The sequence below is a fragment of the Haliotis rubra genome, unplaced genomic scaffold (assembly GCF_003918875.1).
Source record: "Haliotis rubra isolate DU_JTF1 unplaced genomic scaffold, ASM391887v1 Scf15, whole genome shotgun sequence".
Classification (NCBI taxonomy): Eukaryota; Metazoa; Mollusca; class Gastropoda; order Lepetellida; family Haliotidae; genus Haliotis; species Haliotis rubra.
Genome location: NW_025765447.1, coordinates 2,497,131 through 2,514,243, shown reverse-complemented (window position 1 = coordinate 2,514,243; position 17,113 = coordinate 2,497,131). Strand labels below are relative to the sequence as shown.

General features: G+C 37.3%; 1 protein-coding gene and 1 long non-coding RNA gene across 2 annotated transcripts in view; both read left to right on the top strand.

Moving 5' to 3' along the window:
• LOC124270176 (integrator complex subunit 13-like) overlaps positions 1 to 17,113 on the top strand; it is a 414,381-nt gene that overhangs the window by 125,060 nt on the left and 272,208 nt on the right. The gene's annotated exons all lie outside the window — the stretch shown is intronic.
• Positions 1 to 17,113, top strand: part of LOC124270181 — a 146,241-nt gene that overhangs the window by 3,401 nt on the left and 125,727 nt on the right. Inside the window, exon 2 of the long non-coding RNA XR_006896700.1 lies at positions 12,315 to 12,358. This is a non-coding gene — a long non-coding RNA (uncharacterized LOC124270181). The remainder of the gene's footprint in view (positions 1 to 12,314; positions 12,359 to 17,113) is intronic.

Sequence of the window (17,113 nt, the reverse complement as noted above, 5' to 3'; positions counted from 1 at the left end):
CATCTAAAGCCTGACTGATGAAACACAACAGGTTTTATATTCAAGATGTTTATTTTAAGAAACTAAATCGATAAAATCTCTCTTCAGACCTAGCGTGGAAGGACAATGGTATTTTTCTGATACTGATGTCAATGGTGATCGTGGATAGAACAACATGAGCTTTAGAAAACCTTCAACAGTTTGGAGGCTAGCCTTGCTCCAAGGCTGTACTGAATGCTTATCCCATGGATGTATAGTAATTCTATCCTTTAAGAGGCAAGTCTAGATATAAGTCTGTTGTTTATATTTGTTAGAAACTTTCATTTAAACTATTAAATATTACCTTGTGCAAGTCTACCTGGATACAGACACTTCCTGTTAACGGCAATATGTAGGATAAAGGTGCTCCATTAGTCTCCCAGTGCTTGAACCGCATTATGTTCCCTTTTGCCAAGCCCTTTCTCTGATGCTAAAGCTTTAAATGAAGCAATTCTGGATTTCTTCAGGTTCTGAATCTACGTTCTCACTGGGGCTCCTTTTCAATTTGTAAGGAATTGTTTCTTTCCATCACAATTATATATATTCAGAGACTAAGCGTTAGTCTACTGCTTCAGTCAATTGATCAGATATTTCAGGTTGACGTAGTTGAAGTAGCCTCACATTTAGTCTCTCTTGTATACGTGCCAGACCATACGTATCATAAAACAGCCCCCTCCCCACCCTCAGCAGCTTATCATCCATCTCCGTCCTCATCCAGTTCTCAGCTTTATCAACCAATATTCTCTGACTGGTGCCTCAGACAATATATTTAAAAACACAACTTCTCCAATTCCGTCCTCATCCAGTTCTCAGCTTTATCAACCAATATTCTGACTGGTGCCCCAGACTATATATTTAAAAACACAATTTCACCAATTCCGTCCTCATCCAGTTCTCAGCTTTATCAACCAATATTCTCTGAGTGGTGCCTCAGACCATATATTTAAAAACAATTTCACCAATTCTGTCCTCATCCAGTTCTCAGCTTTATCAACCAATATTCTCTGACTGGTGCCTCAGACAATATATTTAAGAACACAATTTCTCCAATTCCGTCCTCATCCAGTTCTCAGCTTTATCAACCAATATTCTCTGACTGGTGCCTCAGGCAATTTTATTTAAAAACACAATTTCTCCAATTCCGTCCTCATCCAGTTCTCAGCTTTATCAACCAATATTCTGACTGGTGCCCCAGACTATATATTTAAAAACACAATTTCTCCAATTCCGTCCTCATCCAATTCTCAGCTTTATCAACCAATATTCCCTGACTGGTGCCTCAGACAATATATTTAAAAACACAATTTCTCCAATTCTGTCCTCATCCAGTTCTCAGCTTTATCAACCAATATTCCCTGACTGGTGCCTCAGACAATATATTTAAAAACAAAATTTCTCCAATTCTGTCCTCATCCAGTTCTCAGCTTTATCAACCAATATTCTGACTGGTGCCCCAGACTATATATTTAAAAACACAATTTCTCCAATTCCGTCCTCATCCAGTTCTCAGCTTTATCAACCAATATTCTCTGACTGGTGCCCCAGACTATATATTTAAAAACACAATTTCTCCAATTCCGTCCTCATCCAGTTCTCAGCTTTATCAACCAATATTCTCTGACTGGTGCCCCAGACTATATATTTAAAAACACAATTTCTCCAATTCTGTCCTCATCCAGTTCTCAGCTTTATCAACCAATATTCCTGACTCGTGCCTCAGACAATATATTTAAAAACACAATTTCTCCAATTCTGTCCTCATCCAGTTCTCAGCTTTATCAACCAATATTCTCTGACTCGTGCCTCAGACCATATATTTAAAAACAATTTCACCAATTCCGTCCTCATCCAGTTCTCAGCTTTATCAACCAATATTCTCTGAGTGGTGCCTCAGACAATATATTTACAAACACAATTTCACCAATTCAGTCCTCATCCAGTTCTCAACTTTAGAAGCCCATACTCTATCTGACAAACACCCATTGCATATATGTAATAAAACAGTTAGCCCCATTCATTCTCCCCACCTTCTCAGTACTGGCTAATTGTATTCCTTGACAGACATATTCTCATAGGACTATATTTTTAACTGATTTCAGGGACTATAAATCAGTCTACCTTATACTTTGATGAGTGAAATATGATGTGATTGTCTTTCACAAGAACCGATATCTTGTACAGTAATGCCTTAATAAGACTCATTCTCTAGCACCGAGGCATTACAGATGTGACGGTTAAGTATTTATTCAATACCTGAACATATCCAAAACCAATCTTTTATCTCTTCAGTGAAAATTCCATCAGTGGAATTGATTTATTCTCATAATGCATGTATGACATGTCGTATTGTGCCACAACCTGCCATCATTTACCTAACATTATTGCAGGTAACTGACGTTCTATGCGTAACGAAGCAATCGATCACCAACCATTGTCACATGCAGTGGAAACAGACACAGCAGTTTGAATCTTACCGTCTTATCGCGTTCTTCCGGACTATTGTAGTCTTTGGCTTTTGTCTTTCATTCCCCGGGGTAATGTATGTAAACATAGAATGCATTTTACTCCGAAGTTTGAAGACCAATTCCAGCAGCGACACGGCACTTACGTTTTCCATGTATCTGTCAATTATTGGCGCCGATGGAACCAATGTAAACTGATCCTGCAGCTGAAGACAGAGCTGAGCTGATACGGCAGTGATTGACTGAGACAGTTAGATATCTGCAGATAAGTTTAGGCTTCACTGCAACATTATGCATTTTTTTATGTTTATTAGTTTTAAAATTTATTATTTTCTATTTTCTATTGGATAGCTTGTTGCAATAGTGACTCAGATATTGTGGTAGATTTTGCACAATTCACTGTAAAATCTTGATTCAGCAAAGAATTAGGACCCGCCTACATATGTAATAGTGTATCATATTCACCTGGTTTACATAAAACAAGTCTGTTCAGTGTTTTTAAGAACTCAGCTTGTCATTCATTGTATAGTAACACTGTTTCTCTTTGGAAATAATCATGCTTTTCATGATGTCATTTTTAAAATTCTGGTTTGCGAAATTGATGCTTTGAATGGTTTGATTATATTCATCAGAGTTTGTTATGGCTTTTGTAGAGAATTATTTCTTGTTCCAAAATAAAATAGGTTCAGTGTTGGGGAAATTTAAATATTATTTATTGGATGTTTATTGATAAAGTCTGCACAATGATATGAACTACATGGCTTTAGATTGATATGTGATGTGATAAGTGTGCGCCAAACCATGTCTGGACACATTGGATAATATTTTATTGTGTATATTTATGTTGAAAAAAATAATTCAAACTCAATATTTTTCACTTCCAAACTTACAATTAATTAACATAACTAATCACAGTCACTTATAGTTTATGAAACTTATAGTTTATGAAAAAAACTAATCATCTCATAATGATGTGTAACACACTGGCTTTCACTCACTCACTCAAACAGTCACTTATATTCTACCTTTTTATGCTACCTTGTGATCACAGTGTATGCATATAGTACATTATGAAACTTTGTGATTACATTGTATACATGTAGTACATTATGCTACCTTGTGATCACAGTGTATGCATATAGTATATTATGAAACGTGATTACATTGTATACATGTAGTACATTATGCTGCCTTGTGATCACAGTGTATGCATATAGTATATTATGAAACTTTGTGATTACATTGTATACATGTAGTACATTATGCTACCTTGTGATCACAGTGTATGCATATAGTACATTATGAAACTTTGTGATTACATTGTATACATGTAGTACATTATGCTACCTTGTGATCACATTGTATGCATATAGTACATTATGAAACTTTGTGATTACATTGTATACATGTAGTACATTATGCTACCTTGTGATCACAGTGTATGCATATAGTACATTATGAAACTTTGTGATTACATTGTATACATGTAGTACATTATGCTACCTTGTGATCACAGTGTATGCATATAGTACATTATGAAACTTTGTGATTACATTGTATACATGTAGTACATTATGCTACCTTGTGATCACAGTGTATGCATATAGTACATTATGAAACTTTGTGATTACATTGTATACATATACATTATGCTGCCTTGTGATCACAGTGTATGCATATAGTACATTATGAAACTTTGTGATTACATTGTATACATGTAGTACATTATGCTACCTTGTGATCACAGTGTATGCATATAGTATTACATTATGAAACTTTGTGATTACATTGTATACATGTAGTACATTATGCTACCTTGTGATCACAGTGTATGCATATAGTACATTATGAAACTTTGTGATTACATTGTATACATGTAGTACATTATGCTACCTTGTGATCACAGTGTATGCATATAGTACATTATGAAACTTTGTGATTACATTGTATACATGTAGTACATTATGCTACCTTGTGATCACAGTGTATGCATATAGTACATTATGAAACTTTGTGATTACATTGTATACATGTAGTACATTATGCTACCTTGTGATCACAGTGTATGCATATAGTACATTATGAAACTTTGTGATTACATTGTATACATGTAGTACATTATGCTGCCTTGTGATCACAGTGTATGCATATAGTACATTATGAAACTTTGTGATTACATTGTATACATGTAGTACATTATGCTGCCTTGTGATCACAGTGTATGCATATAGTATATTATTAAACTTTGTGATTACATTGTATACATGTAGTACATTATGCTGCCTTGTGATCACAGTGTATGCATATAGTATATTATGAAACTTTGTGATCATATTGTATACATAAAGCACTTTATGCCACTTTATGATAACAATGTATAGATATAGTACTTTAATAATACATAATCAGTTGGAATAAAACACAGTTGTTTCAGATTTCCAAACTTCAGTCTCCTCCAATTTCAGCCCAGAAACGTAACATTGTCTTTATGGCTTTCTGCTAAGACACTTTACATTCACAATCAGTCAGTATATAGGTTCCATATATCATTCCTGGCAGTAGTTATCTGGTTCCTTGTGTGCAAAATATTTCATAGTGATAGAAAATCTCCAGCATTCTCGTCAGATGTGAAGATTACTTACACTGTGGAGTGGGACATTAAAGGCAGAACGATAACTTGAGTCCATTTGAATATCACCTGGTCAGTATCGGGTTAATGGCCGCATCATTTGTGTATGACATTTTTCAGTTAAACTGACCATGAAGTAATATAAATTGTCACAAAATGCAACAAGAATTCTCCCTTTGAGGTGAATGGCCTACATCAAAGCAAAGACTAAGTTAATTTGAATAGGTTTGTCATCAGGTTGCAAGTAGTCTGTCTGTCTCACAGTCCCTGAACCACATTATTTTCCCTACTGCCAAGCCCTCTCTGCAGTGCTAAATAAATTTTCAATTTAAATGGTTTTATTTGTTACAATCAAAATTATATATATTCAGAGACTAAGCATTAGTCCAAGTTGCAAGCTCCTCACAGTGTTACTCAAATAGGTATCTTTTCACAACTGCTGTCCCCAGTCACAGCTCCCAATTGTGCCAGACAGCCAAACACCATGCAAGGAGTTTACTGATGATTGCCATTACACCATATGTCCTACCTGTATTATTATTTATTATTTTTTTGGTCAATCTGATTTCAATTTCAACCATTATGTCATTGGTATACAGTATACAATACCAAGCTGAAAGTGACCACAAACTTTAGCTCATTATAACCATAGTCTGTTATACACATTTCAACTAAAATGTACAGCTCGTGTCTGGGACTAAAAAAAATAAATTTTTATATCTGTCAGTTCATTGTAAACATGTTTGTTATACAAATTGTTGGTATTAGTAAAATTGTAAAGTGTTTTATTTTCTTCTGTTTTTGTGTGATCTCTGAACACTCTGATAACAAACACACATCTATCTGGGATATAGTAGGCCAATTCAGTGCAATGGTATTCCTACAGACAGTAGTCCCTACTATACATATCACCAAGTGTTTCTGGGTTTGAGGGAAGATTTCCAAGGTTCTTGTAATGGCAACATGTATAGCAATGTTGCTGATATTGGGAGAGTGGAGAGAGTCAGTGACTATGGTTTCATGCCGCACTTAGCAATATGACAACATAAATGGGCTTCACTGTACCATGTGGGGAATCAAACCTGGTTCATCGGCATGATAAGCAACTACTTTACCCACTAAGCTACCCAACTGCCCTCAGCTAAAATGGAGCACACCTCAAGTTGCTCGCTCTCACTCACTCACTTTCGAAAACTCACTCACCCACTCGAAAACTCACTCTAGAACTCTCTTTAAAGTATACTGCGCTCTCCCTAGAACCCACTTAATTACTCATCTGAAACACCTGAGCCAATCTTTATCTATAATAATTGTTGTAGTTATTGAAACACCTGAGCCAACCCTTATTATCTATAATAATTGTTGTAGTTATTGAAACACCTGAGCCAACCCTTATCATCTATAATCATTGTTGTAGTTATTGAAACACCTGAGCCAACCCTTATCATCTATAATCATTGTTGTAGTTATTGAAACACCTGAGCCAACCCTTATCATCTATAATCATTGTAGTTATTGAAACACCTGAGCCAACCCTTATCATCTATAATCATTGTTGTAGTTATTGAAACACCTGAGCCAACCCTTATCATCTATAATCATTGTTGTAGTTATTGAAACACCTGAGCCAACCCTTATCATCTATAATCATTGTTGTAGTTATTGAAACACCTGAGCCAACCCTTATCATCTATAATCATTGTTGTAGTTATTGAAACACCTGAGCCAACCCTTATCATCTATAATCATTGTTGTAGTTATTGAAACACCTGAGCCAACCCTTATCATCTATAATCATTGTTGTAGTTATTGAAACACCTGAGCCAACCCTTATCATCTATAATCATTGTTGTAGTTATTGAAACACCTGAGCCAACCCTTATCATCTATAATCATTGTTGTAGTTATTGAAACACCTGAGCCAACCCTTATCATCTATAATCATTGTTGTAGTTATTGAAACACCTGAGCCAACCCTTATCATCTATAATCATTGTTGTAGTTATTGAAACACCTGAGCCAACCCTTATCATCTATAATCATTGTTGTAGTTATTGAAACACCTGAGCCAACCCTTATCATCTATAATCATTGTTGTAGTTATTGAAACACCTGAGCCAACCCTTATCATCTATAATCATTGTTGTAGTTATTGAAACACCTGAGCCAACCCTTATCATCTATAATCATTGTTGTAGTTATTGAAACACCTGAGCCAACCCTTATCATCTATAATCATTGTTGTAGTTATTGAAACACCTGAGCCAACCCTTATCATCTATAATCATTGTTGTAGTTATTGAAACACCTGAGCCAACCCTTATCATCTATAATCATTGTTGTAGTTATTGAAACACCTGAGCCAACCCTTATCATCTATAATCATTGTTGTAGTTATTGAAACACCTGAGCCAACCCTTATCATCTATAATCATTGTTGTAGTTATTGAAACACCTGAGCCAACCCTTATCATCTATAATCATTGTTGTAGTTATTGAAACACCTGAGCCAACCCTTATCATCTATAATCATTGTTGTAGTTATTGAAACACCTGAGCCAACCCTTATCATCTATAATCATTGTTGTAGTTATTGAAACACCTGAGCCAACCCTTATCATCTATAATCATTGTTGTAGTTATTGAAACACCTGAGCCAACCCTATCATCTATAATCATTGTTGTAGTTATTGAAACACCTGAGCCAACCCTTATCATCTATAATCATTGTTGTAGTTATTGAAACACCTGAGCCAACCCTTATCATCTATAATCATTGTTGTAGTTATTGAAACACCTGAGCCAACCCTTATCATCTATAATCATTGTTGTAGTTATTGAAACACCTGAGCCAACCCTTATCATCTATAATCATTGTTGTAGTTATTGTTGTAGTTCACATCTAAATTCTTCGTACTTTAATTACATTAAGTTTAATGTTCCTGGGCACATTTTTTACCCAAGGTAGTTTTAGGCTGTGATTAATTAAGATGGCAGGAGTTTACAGTTAAAAGCTTCTTTTAATTACTTGTATAATCTGGAAATATTATTCATGAACTTATTATTTCCTTAGGGTCTAATGTCCAAGTCTAAACATGGTGAATTCTAATGTATAGACAAAGTGATCCTATTTACTTTTGAGAATATATTTTGGTAGTGACGACTGGGTGCACAATTAAATTAAAATATGCCTTCAAAATATTCATGGTCATTAACTTTTTATTGTTCAGTTTACACAGAACTCATCTGAAAATGCTAACAAGAATAAACTAATCTTATCCTTGCATATACATGTATCAGACATCTGCTTGTGATATCCTTTGTAAATATACACACTGCGAAAGATATTCCTGCTTCTACTTCCAGTGGGTTTACAAGTATCTAGATGTTTACCTCAGGCTATAGAAGATTCACATCAGATTCCAATCATAATCTATGTTTTCATAGTTTTTTCATCCAGGCATTGAGTTGCCTAGTGAATAATTGATAAAGTAAGCAACCAGCTGTCTTGGAGTCAGAAATATGTACACTTATCAGTCAGTCAGTCCAGATTTTGACGTACATGTGTAAATAAACATAGGATCTGGATTCTAATTATGTGGGAACGTGAGTGGTCTGGTCATCTGAGGTCCTGTTACTTGCCAGAGTTGTGTCCCTTAGGAGAGCAGAATCCTATGAATGTTGTGTGTTTCCTGGTTAGGCCTGATTGATTCTACCACTTCTACATTGTCAACACCAGACAACATTGGGTGAGTGAGTGAGTGAGTATGGTTTTACGCTTTTAGCAATATTCCAGCAATATCAATGTCTGGTGGGGGATACCAGAAATTGGCTTCACAATACGGGGAATTGAACCCGGGTCTTCGGCGTGATGAGCGAACGCTTTAACCACTAGGCTACCCCACTGCCCCTCAACACCATACAAGTGCTCAGAGGTTTCGCCAAAGATGTAAATGTCTTTGACCTGCATCATTTTAATATAGCCTTCCGTATCAGGCTGACACATGGGGATATAACTGGAGTACCACTTAAGTCAGACTTAAGCCAAACTCACTCGCTAACTCAAGCAGTGTAAGTCATAGATTTATTGGGCTGAGCAGGGCTCGATTTAGTACTTTGTTACTTGCACTGGTGCAACCCAAATATTACACAGTGCAATCTAGCTATTAGCTGAGCTTGCACCTGGTGCAACTCAATTTTTGAGTGGGTAAACTCTCAATAAAACATCTAAATAATTCAATACCATATATCTTGCATTACATATTGCAATAAAAGCAGTGCAACCGGAATTTGACTGGTGCAACTAGGTTTTTATCTTAGGTTGCACCTGGTGCAAGTAGGTTAACATCTCTTAAATCGAGCCCTGCTGAGATTGGAGATATTGACACCCCACATGTACTAGTATACAATGCGTTAAGATATAGACAAACTTTATGGACAACAACTTCTATATTTTGTGAGTGCGATGTCTCGTTACAGATTCTTGTACGATTGTCAAGCAGCAAGAATCTGTATTGCAAATGCCACTCCATGATATCTGTTCAGAACTTACTGTAGTGTCCTCTTCAGTGATGTCACTTTCAAACTGTTAGATCGAAATGGCACAAATATGGCCATTCAGGAAACACTAGTACTCACCAAACAGAAAATATTGCTTTCCTAGACAATCAAATGCCATGGAATCACTTGCAATATATTTATTAGTTAATATTAAGAGTGACATGAAGCCAAGATGTGTTGCCGAAGTAACTATGGGTTGTAATGTAGAATTGCAGTAATATCAAGGTGAGGTGAGGTGAAATTGGGTTTTAACGTCGTACTTGAGAATGTTTCGCTCATATGACGACGTGCATGCGTGTGTATGTGTATGTGTATGTGCGGCTGCTTGTACTAACCCAGACTTAAGCTGGTTTTATAGTGCTAGCCCACTGAGATGCCATGCCGCAGTGAAGCATGAATACCCAACTCAGACACATTATACTGACTCCCGAGCCAACCAGTCCTTGTTGTACCCATTACTACCGAGCGCCAGGCAGGGACCAACAAGTACCATACTTTAATGTCTTTTGGTATGACGCGGTCGGGGATCGAACCCGCGACCTTCCTCTCTCCGGGCGGACGCTCTAACCACTACACCACGGAGGCGGTCGTAATATCAAGGACGCAACACTAATTCTCGTAAAGCCTTCACCTTGACATCAAGGTCACTTTTTGCTCATTGGAGGAGCATACTGTAAGTTTCATCAATAAATGATCAAGTTCAAAGCTAAATATTATCAAACTGATTTTCAAATGATTAACCTCTCATAGTTACATCAGAAGTGGAAAATGAAAATAATGGCTGACGTGTATTATTCCACCATGACATGGATATATGGTTTTACAAATGGACAAGGATGTTTTATGTTGACCTGTATTCAGCCGTTGATATATTGCAACCAAGATGGACATATTTTCACGCTGTGAACAGGTGTAGTCTGATAAGCATCCTGCTGACCATCCGCCATATACCTGCCATCATTACCACCCAGACATTCAGTCCATAAATCAAACATGGCCGCCATATGTACTGCCCAGTAGCGCCACCTATAACTCATCACAGGGGGATTCCAGACTGAAGCAGGTCCCCAGCAAGGCATGCTGGTTGTAAGGAGATAAAATAATTAGACCCATCATGGACTGTTACTGATCATATCAATCACTGTATTGTCTGGTCCGGACATCATAATTCATAGACTGTCAGAGTATTGCGGAAGTTGGCATAGTAGAAGAAACAGACCATGACTTGAACTGTGGGGATTCTAAGTTAGAATTGGTCACAGACAACTATGCTGTCTGGACTTGATTGTTGTAAAACTCTGTCAGAATATTTCCAAAGTTGGCTTAGTAGAAGAAAGAGACTATGACTTGAACTGTGGGGGTTCAAGGTTAGAATTGGTCACAGATACCTACGCTGGTCGGAGACGACTAAATTGATTGGATGATGAGGCTTGGTGACATTGATGATTTGTATTCCTCACAATATCGATCCCTGATTGTTTGTCCCGACCAGACTGTCATATTGATACTGAATATTCATAGATACTTACAGCCTTAAACAACACATAGTATCTCAAACAAATTCTGTCTTTGTTTACCATCAAGACAAACTGTTGCGTTCCACTACTTTTGCCCCAGAATTGAATGGATATTGAGATAGTTTCTGAGAGAATACATGAAGCTCTTAAGGCAATTCTTGTTTTTTTAGCTGACTAATGGAATTTTCAATGGGGATGGTAAAGAAAAACATAATTATCACAAGGCACTTGAATGTTCTTTGACAAAAATGTACGACTGAATTTATTATATCAAAGTCTTATCAATCTACATTGCTTCTTAAAGAGGTGACTGACAGAATTATGTGGTCAGACTCGCTGACTTGGTTGACATATGTCATCGTATCCCAATTGCAAAGATTGATGCTCACACTGTCGATCACAGCATTGTCTGGTCCAGACTTACAAACTGCCACCATATAGCTCGAATATTGCTGAGTGCGGTGTTACACAGCAAACAACTAATATTTTGCAATGTGTTTCATATTTTACAGTGAATGCTTTTTTCCAGCACAAACTAATTTCATGTTACTATATTTAATTTTGTATACCTTTAGAGTCAGGAGTAAAGCATAAATAGATATATCAGAAAAATCATTTTAATTTCATTTGAATGTTGCTGTAACATCTGTAAGCCACTAACAACCCCAAAAATAAATTGGCCTGAGACATGTTTTGTTATGATGACATGCGCGATGTTATGTATCAAGGAGAGAGGGGACGTCAGTCACACCTGTTGGTGTGTGTTCCACCAGTCACGGCACTGCCAGAAACCTTCCTGCCGCAGCTATTATTAGAACTATCCGTTAATTGCCTTGACTCTATGAAAACAGATTCTTGTAAAATATCAAGGTTATTACATATGTGACTTGTACCAATTTCATATCGGAGGAAAATCAGTATTGTTTCTCTTTTGTTACTTTCAACAGTTAATACAGACATTAATTGGTATAACACCTGCTGGTATCAGCTGATTCATTATTGGCTTGAACAACTGAGTACATGTTTCAGCTGTTCTTCTCTGTGGAACATGTTGGATGATGATACCGTTTGGCAAATCTTGTTGTTGTGTTGTTTGTGTTTTTCTAAAGTTTCTGTATCTGTCCACAGGAAGATAAGTTACATCCCTCATCACTGTTTCCTGAAGAAATACGGTAAGTGTTATACATTGCTGCCATCTTAGAGATTAAAGTGAGTGAGTGAGTTGGGTGTTATGCCGCTTTTAGCAATATTCCAACAATATCACGGTATGGGACACCATAAATGGGCTTCACACATTGTGCCCATGTTGGGATTCGAACCCGGGTCATCAGCATGACGAGCCGACGCTTTAACCATTAGGCTACCCCACCGCCCTCTTAAAGATTAAAGCTTGCATCCCCAGTTGTCTCTCATACCTTTGGGGCGGTGGGGTAGCATAGTGGTTAAAGCGTTTGCTCATCATGCTGAAGACCCTGGTTCGATTCCCCACATGGGTACAATGTGTGAAGCCCATTTCTGGTGTCCCCCACGGTGATATTGCTGGAATATTGCTAAAAGTGGTTTAAACCCATATTCACTCACTCACTCACATGCCTTTGGGGACTTAGGTGGATAAAGTTTCTGCATTGAGAAGTGGTGGTTGGTCGTTTTAACCCCAGCCTTGTTTTTCGAAAGGTGGTCCATGTTGTGACCGTGTGTGGCACTTGTCATTAAAGGGATGAAAGATGGACTAGATCTCTTGGTGTCAGTATACTGTGTCTGAGTGATGTATCTTAAAACTGTCATGATTTCTCAGTGTGCTAGCATGAAGAAAAAAGCATAAGTATTGATTAGTACAAGCCGACTTACTCCCATGTGCACATCTGTGTATGAATACAATTATCTTGAATGTAACTTTAAACCTGACCTGACCTGGTTGACCTTTTCCTGACGCAGGTGGAGAAATTCTTCTGCAAAAGGGTATTATCTATTATTTCAAGTTCAGTGTTTGTATGCAAGTTGGAAATATTGAGGCAATATTACATTCTGTATAGTTGTGTACGATTTCTTATAGCCATATGATTGACCACCAACCATCTGTAAAAGAAACTGATATCCGTCGCCTCACTTCAGGCCTCTATGGATATTGTGACATCATGTTTGATGAAACATTTCTGTTGTTAGATACTGCGGGATTATTTAAGAAAGAGGCATAAAACAATCTTCCCTCACACACTCTTGTAACAAAACTGCTCAATTTCTATCGCTGTGACAGATATTGTGTCCACACACAAGATTTCTAAGACAGACATGCTACAATTTGAAGACTGTCGCATTCTTCCAGACACTGACCCATGAAGATCCGTGTTAGAATTGATCTTCAGTAACCAATACTTATCATAAGAGGTGACTAACGGGATCGGTGGTCAGGCTCGCTGACTTGGTTGACACGCGTGTCATCAGATCCCACCATGCGTAAATCAATGCTCATGCTGTTGATCACTGGATTGTCTGGTCCAAACTCATTTATTTACTGACTGCTGCCATATGGCTGGAATATTGTTGAGTGCAGCGTATAGCTAAACTCACTCACTCACTCACTCACTCACTCACTCACTCACTCACTCACTCAGTCACTCACTCACTCACTCACTCACTCACTCACTCACTCACTCACTCACTCACTCACTCACTCTCACTCACTCACTCACTCTTCCAGACACTGCTGTCATTCAGATATCCGTCTTGCTGAAAACATCAATCAGACATCTGACCCACACCTTTAAGAGATAGAGACATTTCACAGATACTGTCTAAACCAAAGACATCCTCACTTTCACTGTTTCTGCACCATATTTTTCTTAATGTGTTTTAGGGTCTATTTTCTGGCTAACTCCATTAGAACATTCCCCAGGGGTGTTTTACAGATGACTGGAACATTCACAATAAGACAGCAGAGATAATGACTTGTTGAACGCAAGGTCAGCCATCTTTACACTGTTCATCCATTTTGCCAGACCTTCTCGCACCAAAGACAGAAGCAGTGGGTGGAAGTAGTAATATATTTGCCACTTTACACCTTCAGATCATAACCTGCCCTGACATCAAACAGTTCTTTCAGCAGGTGGCAGTTAAAAGTGCTCTCTTGCGTCTATTAATAAGGGACTTGCCATAATCAATGAGCTCTTGGAGTGGAATTAGCTCTTCTCCATGGTTAAATTGTACTTATTGAATCAGTTAGTGATTGGGAAGGATGCACGTTTCAAAAGAAAATTATATCATGTCTTGTTAGGTGGATATGGACCATGAAATTGTGGGGGGAAAACAATTTTGAGATTACTTTTCTCCATAGTGGAATCAGTGCTCACACCTGACAGAGACAGAATGACTTTTGAAGGACTTCACGCAACACTTGGGTTACCATGGCAACAAGTTTTGCCAGTTTTCATGTCCATGTATAATAATATATTCTTGCTGACCTGTTGTTTTGTCTACAAAAAAGAAACTTTAAATTCAACCTTCTGTTGTTTTGTCTCAAAAAAAGAATCTTCAAATTCAACCTTTTACACTGAATGAAACCTGTTTCAGCACATTGTTGAGATTGTTTTCTATCTGGTGTTAACGGAATATTTAACAGAATGTAAACAACGGATAACGGACATATGTTTTATATTACTCAGATGATGACGCTTCAGTAAACATTACCGCTCATCATTACTTTGATAAATAATAAACAAGATTTTATTCTTTATTCTACCACAAATGAAACCATCACACCTTGTTAGTTGTTTTGTGGTGGTGGGGATATACGGTATAAATACTTATATAGGCAACTTGCAGATTAAGGGAGAGAAATGTATGGATGTCGAACTCTATATTATAAAGAACACAATTGTACCACAACTCACAATACACATGTTGTGATTCCTAAATGTATCTCTCCCTTATGAGTTCCATTCTAAACGCCATTCAGAGACTACTTGCAGATTGGTCTAGAATTTGGTCCGGTGGTGGTTAAATTTCATTGGAGTTCTTGATACAGTGATTATGGTACAGAAATAATGTGTTATTAAGTGCTCCTTTGACTAGTCAGATATAACATTGGATTGTGTCTTCCATGCTGTTGTAATTGAAAAGGTTTACATCCAATAAACATATATTAAATAAGTATAACAGCAAGTGGGAGATTTCTTTGATACAAGAAGTTTGTTCAGGGGCTCATATGAAAGAAGTTGATATTTTGTTGAAGAAAGTTTCTCATATTTGTTTTTTCACTTCTGTTCTAAGTTGTAACTTTTGGTTGAAAAAGTTGATCTCATCTTCCAGTTTCACACTTCATTAGCACAAAAAAAGGTATCATTATTGATTGAAACGTAACCAATTAGAGCCCTAAAGAAAACAAACATCAACATTCCGTGTTGAAAGAAAACAAGAATAGAGATAACTCACCCCTTCGCCTTCTCCTCGCCACATGTAAAGCCCACGACATGTTCCTAACACATCTCATAGATCTTACAGCCAATCCATTGATTCCAACTTTCTCCCAAATTAAAAGTTATTTTAAAATGTGAGGGGTTTTAGAAATGAGTTGTACATCGGGCGAGGGCCCAAATCATTGAAGACTCCAGGATGAGGGTAAGCCGGGCAGAGACAGGCAGGGGGATGCGTGATGGGGGATGCGGAAGGAGATTCGGGGAGCAGGGAGGGGGTAACACGAGAAGCCAGCTGATCACTTAAACACGCTTAGATCAATTATCGGTGATTGGGAGCATAGATGAACGAAGGTAGTTACGAGATGCTGCCGAGGGAGAGATGCTCGATCACACGGCCACGTTCGGCTAATTGTTAAGCAGGAGGAATGTTTTCAGGATATGTTGCTTGTGGATTCAGAGAACTGTGAACATGTTTATGTGGTTTTGAATGAAGGGAGGATCAAGGAATTAGTGCAGAGCAAATATACATGGTAATGATACGCAGGTATAACGATGCTGGAGATGATCTGTTCTCCTTACTGTACAGCCAGGGTATCTCTTTCACAGGAGCTGAAGTGAACCACCTCACTGAGGTTATGTAAACCACTCAAAACAGGTTAAGAACACTCAAGAGTTTCATATCAACGTTGTAAATCTGTCAAAATTGTGTCTTATTTCATGCCAAGACAGTTTGATAGGCATTTAAAAAAGTTGATGGATGACGAAGTAGACTCAATCTATGGAAAACTTCTTTATCATACTTTACTTTTGTGTAATAAATAAGTTGTTATACATATATCATGCATGCTTTGTCATCAATCACCTTTTTTAAGTAATGCCTGTCAAAATGTTGTGGCATGAAATTTGACACAATTGTAGATAACAACATCTTCATTATGCATGATATAGAGGACAAAGTTTTAGCTGTAAATTTCTGTAATATACATGACAAAGTTGTCCCAATTATAGGGGGCGGTGGGGTAGCCTAGTGGTTAAAGTGTTGGCTCGCCATGCCGAAGACCTGGGTTCGAATCCCCACATGGGTACAATGTGTGAAGCCCATTTCTGGTGTCCCCTGCCATGATGTTGCTGGAATATTGCTAAAAGCGGCGTAAAACCAAACTCAGTCAGTCAGTCAGTCACAATTATAGAAAAGATCTTTTTTATTATGCATGACAAAGTAAACAAACATTTTGGCTATAAACGTCTCTATTATATATGACTATGTTGACACAGTGATGGTTATCAGTTTGTTTGTTATGTATGACTAAGTACACAATGTTTTGTAAACAAATTCTTTATTGTACTAAGGCATAGTATGATAAACAAGTTGTTATCCATAAATTATGATTTCTTTGTCGTCTATTTTAAACAAATTGTTTTCCATTAATTGTGTCTATTTTGTCATCATTGTTTCACGGTTTTTCCTTTATACATTGGGGAATGAGTTTAGCTTTTCTGGTTACATTAATTCCT